Consider the following 8,837-nt stretch of genomic DNA (forward strand, 5'->3'; position numbering starts at 1 on the left):
CAGAGAGGGTTAATCAAATATTGGAGGACATGTTAAGGAGTTTTGTAATTGGCTTCCAGGGCAGTTGGGAGGATAACTTGCCGTTGGCAGAGTTTGCGTACAATAATAGCTACCAGTCTAGCATACAGATGGCACCTTACGAGGCATTATATGGTTGTAGGTGTCGTACTCATTCGTGTTAGACTGAGTTAGGTGAGCGCCGAGTTCTAGGTCCTGAATTGATTTCTGAGACCGAGGACAAAGTTAGATTAATTCAAGATCGACTAAATGCAGCATCTGACAGGCAAAAGTCATATGCAGATCTGAAGCGTAAGAAGATTGAGTGTTCTGTGGGACACTTAGTTTTTCTGAAGGTCTCACCATGGAAAAAGGTACTGAGGTTTGGTTGGAAGGGTAAATTAAGCCCTAAGTTCATTGAGCCCTACCGTATATTAAAGTGAGTGGGACCGGTTACCTATCAACTTGAGTTACTTTTAGAGTTGGACCAGATTCATGATGTGTTCTACGTCTCTATGTTGAGGCAATATCGCTTTGATTTGCACATATCGTCTCGACTGAGGAGATTGATGTTAGGCTAGATCTAACTTTTGAGGAAGAGCCGGTTCAGATTTTAGATCGTGATGTGAAGGTTCTGAGGAGGAAGTCTATCCCACTGGTTAAGGTGCTTTAGTGTAATCACAGTTTTAAGGAAGCCACCTGAGAACTCGAGGAAATGATGCGTCAGTAATACCCACATCTATTTTGATCAGGTAAATTTCGAGGCCGAAATTTCTTTTAGGGGGTAGAGTTGTAACGCCCCAAAAATGTAAGTGACTATTTTTTTATGTTGTGTGAATAAATACATGTTTACTTCAGTGGTTGGGTGTTTTAAGGGGTGTTGGAGAAGTCCTGAGTTCAAACTGTTGCTTGTGTAAATTTTTTTTTTTGCTTGAATAAACCCTGGCCACTTGACAATAGGGTTCTTAAATAAATGTGGTTAGGATGTTTCATAAAAAGCTTGTTGGTTCAGGGGATAGTGGCATGGTACTTCTGCTAGGAGACCTGAGTTTGAGTCCTTTTGCATGAAAAAGTTGTTCTTTTTGCTGTTGTACCATGTAAGATATTGAATGGCAGTGGAACTTTGAGGGTAGTGGGCAGTTGGCGTGTTTGATGGGGGAGTGGGGTGTGTGGCCGAATCTTAGGAGGAGTTTGAGAGGGGTTTGAATTGGTTAGTTGAGGGATGAGAGGAGATATTTGGGGAGAGATTTGAGGAGTGGATCAAGGAGTGGGGAAGAATGAGTAGTTGGCCGAAGGTGGGATTCTCCATTATGCCAATTCGATCATAGGCTAGTGGGGGAGCCAAAATTGTGTGTTTGTGTTGCTCTCCTTTTCGTCGATTTTTCTTTCTGTTCTTTCCTTGCATTTTTGAGGTTAAGGCCGAATTGACCCTTTGGAATATTTCCTTTTTCTTCTCTAAACCCTAGCTGAATACCCTTTCTTTCCCCATCTCTTTTCCTTTGGTTTAAGCACCCTTTTCACTTTGATAAAACCAAACATTGTCAACTTTTTCCTTCATTTTTTCTGTCGGCTCTATTGCTATTTATTGCTTCTATTTTCTCTGTCAGATCGGTTTGTTTATCACCTCTCTTTAGTTTTTATTTTAGCCGAATACTACTTCACCCTTTACTCTCTTGTCTTTGCTTTTGTGGTCGAGTTTGAGGAATTCACTGACAATCGGTAAGTGCCTTTGGTTCTGTCTTTTTATTTCTCCTCTCCATTATGATCTTCTATTAATATCTTCTCTTCTCTTCTATTTTCTTCTAGGGGTACGATTGTACGACTTTGTCCCTATCACTCGACCTTCTTTCGGCTTTCGTGGTGTGTGTAGGCCGACTGTCCCTTTTTCTGAAGTTATCCTGTGTTGTTCGGTAGGTCTTTGTTTGGTTGCTGTTCTTCGGCTTTCACTTACTTTCCCTTTCTACTGTGTTAATCCTGTAGCTAACACCTCCTTTTACTGTTAATTTATTAGGAGGGTTTGGTGATCAAATATATTCAGCGGTTTGAGTGGTTAAACCACTTGTGTTCATTCAAGGAAGGTACCTAATGTTTTTGGGATTAGGTATTAAAGAGGAAGGTGTTTTGCTTAGTTTCCAATCGGCTAATGGAATGTTTTGAATGAATGTAGGATTGTTGCTCATGGACTTCTAACATCTTCTGCTCGATTTCGCAAACAGGTGTGTAATCACACTGCAAAAACTATAAATCGGCAAAAGCCAAAAAACTTGGCTATAGACGCTATACGAGCGTACGCTCGCTTGTGTAGTGACCCGAACGCATAAAACGTGGGTGTTCAGTAGAAGAGACCACCATGAGCGATATCATGGGCTTTGGCCGTTCTAGGCCATGTTGGGCCAAAATGGGCCATATGGGCCCCACGGGCTCGTGGGCCCCACACCGGTAAACTACACGGACGTGTGGAGATTATTGGACCAGGCTATGTAACTCACACGGCCAAGGTCATTTTTGGCCTTTACGGGCCACACAAGCGTGTGGGCCCACATGGGCCAAATTATGGGTTTAGGCCCATTTTCACTATTTGACTGTTAAGGTTGCATGGGTCGCCCGAAACGACTGTGCACCTATTGTTGGGTCGATAAACATACCTAGACCCTAACCTGATGAAAAGACTATTATACCCCTATGAGGTAAATGAATGATATACCCTTATGTGACGTATGACTGTTTGAGCATGCCATTTTTACTGTAAATACATTTATATTATGTTGCATTGCATGGGGTGGGATATATGATATTGGAGGAAGTGTACTGAAAGGCTATAAACCTATTACTAGCAGCTCTGGTGCAAATATTGTTTTAGTGCCGCAACCAGTGCTATTGGAGAGTAGGGATGGGTGGGTCGATTTTATCCCCACAAGGAGTGTAGGTCTAGACGGAATGGAATGTAGAGGATGGATGGGTAGGATTTTCTAATTGCATTTCTGTTACTGTTACTGAGATGGGCTAAGGCCCACCCTGATACTGTTACTATACTGGGCTAAGGCCCTAACTGAGATTGAACTGCTACTGAACCGTGATTAGGCCTAGACTGTATCTGCTAACAGGATTACACACTGAGTTTTCATAAACTCACCCTTCTGATTTCCTGTGCAGGTAATCCTTAGGCAGGTCAGTACTGCGAAGGACTCGATGGGGGCCACACGACTGCTTTTGCTATTGTTTTAAATTTTCATTCGTTAAGCTTTTTAATTAGGGTTTCAGTTATGTAATAAGGCCTTTTAAAGTTTTTACTTGGTTGGGAATTTATTACTTTAAACCATACCTTTTAGCAATAGGTCGCGGTTTTACTAAAAAGAATGCATGCTTTCAAAACACCAGGCTATTGTAACAAATTTAAACAAACTTTGTTTTAAGAGTACAATTATAAACTAATATGAGTAACACTTTGCTTTATCAACTTGGGTTTTAATAACGGACAAAGAACAATAAATTTTCATAAAGATCATAATGAGGTTTTTATATAGAACGGATTGTTTTTCAACGGAACTACGTTTTTTGAAATTCACTTCAGTGTAACATGTCATATTCGGCCGTAACGTCTAGTCCGGATTTGGGGTGTTACATGTACTTTAAGATAGTTTAAAAATATTGATTTTATTATTAACAGTATTATTTTAGAAAAACCATTTGTTCGTCGCTTTACTTTGTAAAACCTTAATGTTAACTAATGTAGCGGAAAAACATTAATCATGTCATTTTGGAAATCCAGTTGCCTTAACGATTTGTTTTTCAAAAACAGTTCCTTTACAATGCAGTAGAAATTAGGGAACAATGTTAACTATTACTTGAGCCCGATATCATTCATTTTTTGGTTATTATGCTTAAGTAATCCATGCATGCAAAAAAAATCCCAAAATGAAAAGTTACTAAGCTACAAACCTGAAATAATTAAAAATTAGAAACCAAAACCAATAAAGACTTATTAATAATACTTATTAAAAATAGTCTGAGGTCCAAGGTGATTCTTCGTATGCTGGGTCCAGTCCTAGTTCCGAGGTTTATCTAAAAAGTTAAACACTATGAGGGAATGAGTTTATGAAAGCTTTAGGTGAGTCGAACAGTTATTTAAATAGTCATAACTATCAAATACAGTGAAGCATATTAGCATTAACAAAATAACACAGAACCATCATTGGAATTTCATATCATTACATAGCCATTATCAAATCGATGTCAAACTGTGTATGAGCATAGGGTGATGCAAATGATGCAATGCAAAAGTTCCTACCCAAACCATCCACTACACACCACAAGTTCCCCAGAACCCGTCTTCCAAACTCCAACAAATGGGAGAAAAGCTCGATGTGGTAAAACCACCAAATAAACATAATGGCAAAAAAATTGCCATTTAACAATAAATGTAATAAAATCGCCAATCTCCACAATACTCTCGATGCAATTCACTGACTACGAATAAATGCAGACTTAAGATGCTACCATTACTGTACGGACCTTCTCTATCACCCACAAAAACCCACCCCAATACACATGCAACATGTCATACAATTCTCATTCAAAGTCATAAATCCATTACTTTCTCATTTCAATAGCATGTTCAACATGCCCTCATACTATCATTTACTTTTATTAAATAAGATCACTTATCAATCATTCAAGTCACCATTAAGATGGTGTCGTTCAAACATGTCATAATTTCACATCAACTTACAAAATTTTTTCAGTTCATGTATAGTAGATGATAAGCACCAAATTATATATATTTTTACCCCAAATACCTAGCATATTAATGGATGTTTATTACTAGATTTGTGAATTTTGGTGCTCTTAATTCGGTTATTTCATGTTTTGTACTCAGGAGAGCACTAAGAGTCAAAAGGATCCAAAAACGAGCCAAAAAGGGACAAAAAGACCAAATCAAGAAGATGACATGGCCTAAGCTTTGCCACACAGGTATCTCACACGTCCGTGTCTTTCGAGGGTGTCGACCAAGGCTTTCACAATTCGCACAGCCTGGCCATTGACCCACACGGCTATGTGCAATTTAACGAATCGAACACGGCCTGACAATCACGTCACACGGGCATGGCACACGGGCATGTCCCTTTTTCAAGGAGTTGTATTTTACATGAAAAAAGGATACTTAGGGAGGAAGAAATCCAATTCAAAGCCTATATAAACACCCTAAGTATGACTTAGTAAGGGGGTCCCCTCCAGAACTTTTCTGGAGTACAGAACCACACGCTGGGAATTACTTGAAGGAAGCCAGACAATCCATCCCAAAAGCCGAGCTACTTCAAGACTGAAGATCTCTCTCAGAATTCCTTCAGGGTTTTTAGAGTTTTCTTTATGTTTTGTTATTTTCGTACTTTTGAGATGTACTCTTATTTTATTATGAGCTAAACCTCTTAGATACCTAGGGGGTTGAAACCTATGATGGATCTTGTTATTATTATCTGAACTGTATGATAAATACTTGATTTGTTCTTAATTATGTGTTCTTAATGATTGAGTTAATATTCCGGGTATTAATTCTTGATTTGATGTGCTTATGTAGAGGAGCAAAAGTCTCTGTCTAAGAGTAGATTTGGCATAATTAAGCAGAGTTGATAGAATGTCTAGAAATAGGGTTATGAGATTTTGCCAGATTAGGTTGAAACCTAATATGGGAGTCTATAGATCGATTTACTGCTTCCCTAGGGGTTTTAATTAAGAAAGATATTTTAATTAATTCAACTGAGGGTTAGACATTATTAGTCTCGAAAGAGATAATAATATAGGTTAGGGAGTCTCACGGATCATGTCAAGTGAATAAATCGTCTTGTTCAGAGTTAGATAACAAGTGAAATCTGGGTGGATTCCTCCTTGGGTGTCGTCTTTATCAATTACTTTTCTTCAAGTCTTTTTCCAAACTTTCTCTTTGCTCTAGTTTAATTAGTTAATTAGTTTAGTTAATTAGTTTAATAAACAACCCATCTCTATTTCTAGGTTAAATAATAAAAAGATAGTTATTACTAGTTCTTTTGGTTCCCTTGGGTACGATATCTCGGTCTTGCCATTACTATACTATTGTTCGATAGGTGCGCTTGCCTTTTTGTTGTGATAATAGTTAGTCTAGGTTTGATCTTCATTATAAATATTTATTACTTGTTACGAATCACGCGATCAAGTTTTTGGTGCCATTGCCGGGGAACTAAGATATTAGGAACGCTCAATTTTTATTACTTTAGCCATTTATTATTCTTGCAATTTAATTTAATTTTATTATTATTTCTTAATTTACTTATTCTTTCTCTTGGCAGGTTTTTATAGTTTATGACTAGAAGAAACCTGTTGGGACCATTACTTTTTGATGAAGAAATCGATCGTACAGTTCATAGAAATCAAAGAGAGATAAGGCACAGCTTACGATACACGGAGAATGAGTAAGAAGATGATACTCAACCCCTAACCAAAGAGATGGCTAAAAACCAAGGCAATCAGCTACCTCCTGTAATTGCGGGTAATGAAAATCCTGCTCCACGCACTATGTATGATTATGCTAAATCTTCTTTAATAGGAATCGAATCTAGCATAGTTAGACCGACTGTAGCTGCAAATACTTTTGAACTGAAACCTAACACAATTCAAATGATATAGTAGTTTTTTCAGTTTGATGGTTTTGCAGGATGAAGATCCCAACGCTTACTTAGCAAACTTTCTGGCATTTTGCGACACATTTAAAATCAATGGCGTTTCTGATGATGCCATTCGTCTTCGGTTATTTCCTTTTTCACTGAGAAAAAAAGCTAAATAGTGGTTAAACTCGTTACAACGAGGGTCTATCACTACTTGGGAACAAATGACCAAAAAATTTTTACTAAAATATTTTTTGCCGGCTAAAATGGCTAAAGTACGTAATGATATCTCTTCTTTTGTGTAGATGGATTTAGAAACACTTTACGATGCATGAGAGAGATATAAGGACTTACTGAGAAGGTGCCCTCACCATGGTTTACCACTTTGGCTTCAAGTACAAACATTCCACAATGGTCTGAATCCTTCGACTTGGCAAATGGTTGACGTAGCTGCTGGCAGAACCATCAACAATAAAACACTAGAAGATGCCTATGAGTTTATAGAGGAGATGTCACTAAATAACTATCAGTGGCAAGCTATGAGGATAAAGCCAACGAAAACAACCGACATTTTTAACGTCGACTCAGTTACTATGCTGTCAAATCAGGTAAAACTTCTCAATAAAAAGATTGATGGTTTACTTGGTTCTACGCAGGTACATCCAGTAATGAGGTGTGACTCAAGTGGAGGAGGTGTGCATATAGAATATCAATCCTTCAATCCCACAACCGAAGAGGAACAAGTCAACTATATGGGTAACAATAACTTTAGGTCTTAAAATAACCCATACAGTAATACTTATAATGCAGGTTGGAGGAACCACCCAAATTTCTCCTAGGGTGGTCAAGGAAATCAAAAGCCACAAAATCCTCAGGGTTTTCAACAGCCACCTTATCAACAAGAGAAGAAATCGAACCTTGAGGAGATGCTCTCAAAATTCATATCAATGTCAGAAACCCTTTTCCAAAATACCAAGACAGCACTTAAAAATCAACAAGCATCGATCCAAGAACTCAAAACTCAAATAGGCCAGCTATCCAAACTAATCTCCGAACGACCACAAGGTAGCTTACCAAGTAATACTGAACCTAACCCAAGGGAACACCTCAATGCAATTAGTACTCAAGATAAGGAAGGATTCATTGTGCCTGAGCCAGAATTGATGCAAGAAATTGTGGTAAGCAAAGGTGAAAGTGAGGTAAGTCATAACAAAACGGTGAATGAAGAATATAGACCTCGTGTTCCATACCCTAACGTGACAAGGAAAGACTGCTCAGACGAATAATTCGGTAAATTCCTCAAACTTTTGAAAAAATTACATATTAGCCTACCGTTTATTGAAGCTTTGTCGCAGATGCCAAATGTAATGAAATTTTAAAAGAGCTTTTAGTAAATAAGCGGAAGTTGGATGAAACGTCGCATGTGGAGCTAAATGCAGTCTGCTCAACTATTCTACAGAATAAGCTACCCCACAAATTGAAAGATCTAGGGAGTTTTACAATTCCTTGCTTAATTGGTAGTTTAGATACAAGTCATGTATTAGCTGATTTAGGGGCTAGTATTAACGTCATCCCTTACAAAATGTTTAAGCAACTAGGTTTTGGGAAACCTAAACAAACTAAGATGAGCATTCAATTGGCAGATAAAACTATAAGATTTCCTAGGGGTATTATTGAAGATGTACTAGTAAAAATAGATAAGTTCATATTCCCCGTTGATTTCGTTCTTCTAGACATAGAGGAGGATAATAACACCCCTTTGATTTTAGGAAGGCCCTTTTTAGCAACTGCTAAAACAATTATTGATGTTGGCACAGGTGAACTTACACTTCGTGTGGGAGACGAAATGATCACCCTTCAAGCTCGTAATTCTGGCATCACATCAAACATTGAAGGTAATAGTCCACACCAATCTACTAAAACTGACAATATGACTTTGCAGAAATTGAGCTTCAAAGAAGTTCACAAGCTATGCTCCAAAAATGATAGAGGACACATTCATGAAGAACGAAGGCTACGGATAGAGGAGCTAGACGAATGGCGAACACACAAACCGAGAACACATGATAAACCGAAACTACGCCAAAACAAGCCCGATACCTCTCCTAATCAACTTAAGGTTGGCGATAAAGTCTTACTAGATGCCGCAGATCCTCACATTGTCACTACCATATCGAATGAGGAAATCCCTCTTACGGTACTCAG

The 8,837-nt window shown here is 38.2% G+C and overlaps 1 non-coding gene across 1 annotated transcript; it reads right to left on the reverse strand.

Annotated features, from left to right (window-relative positions):
* Positions 1-6,904: 6,904 nt before the first annotated feature.
* Positions 6,905-7,011, reverse strand: LOC121213307 (small nucleolar RNA R71). The gene has a single exon (XR_005908690.1). It is a non-coding gene; the product is annotated as a small nucleolar RNA R71 (small nucleolar RNA).
* Positions 7,012-8,837: the final 1,826 nt, after the last annotated feature.

The sequence above is a fragment of the Gossypium hirsutum genome, chromosome A13, assembly GCF_007990345.1.
Source record: "Gossypium hirsutum isolate 1008001.06 chromosome A13, Gossypium_hirsutum_v2.1, whole genome shotgun sequence".
Taxonomy (NCBI): Eukaryota; Viridiplantae; Streptophyta; class Magnoliopsida; order Malvales; family Malvaceae; genus Gossypium; species Gossypium hirsutum.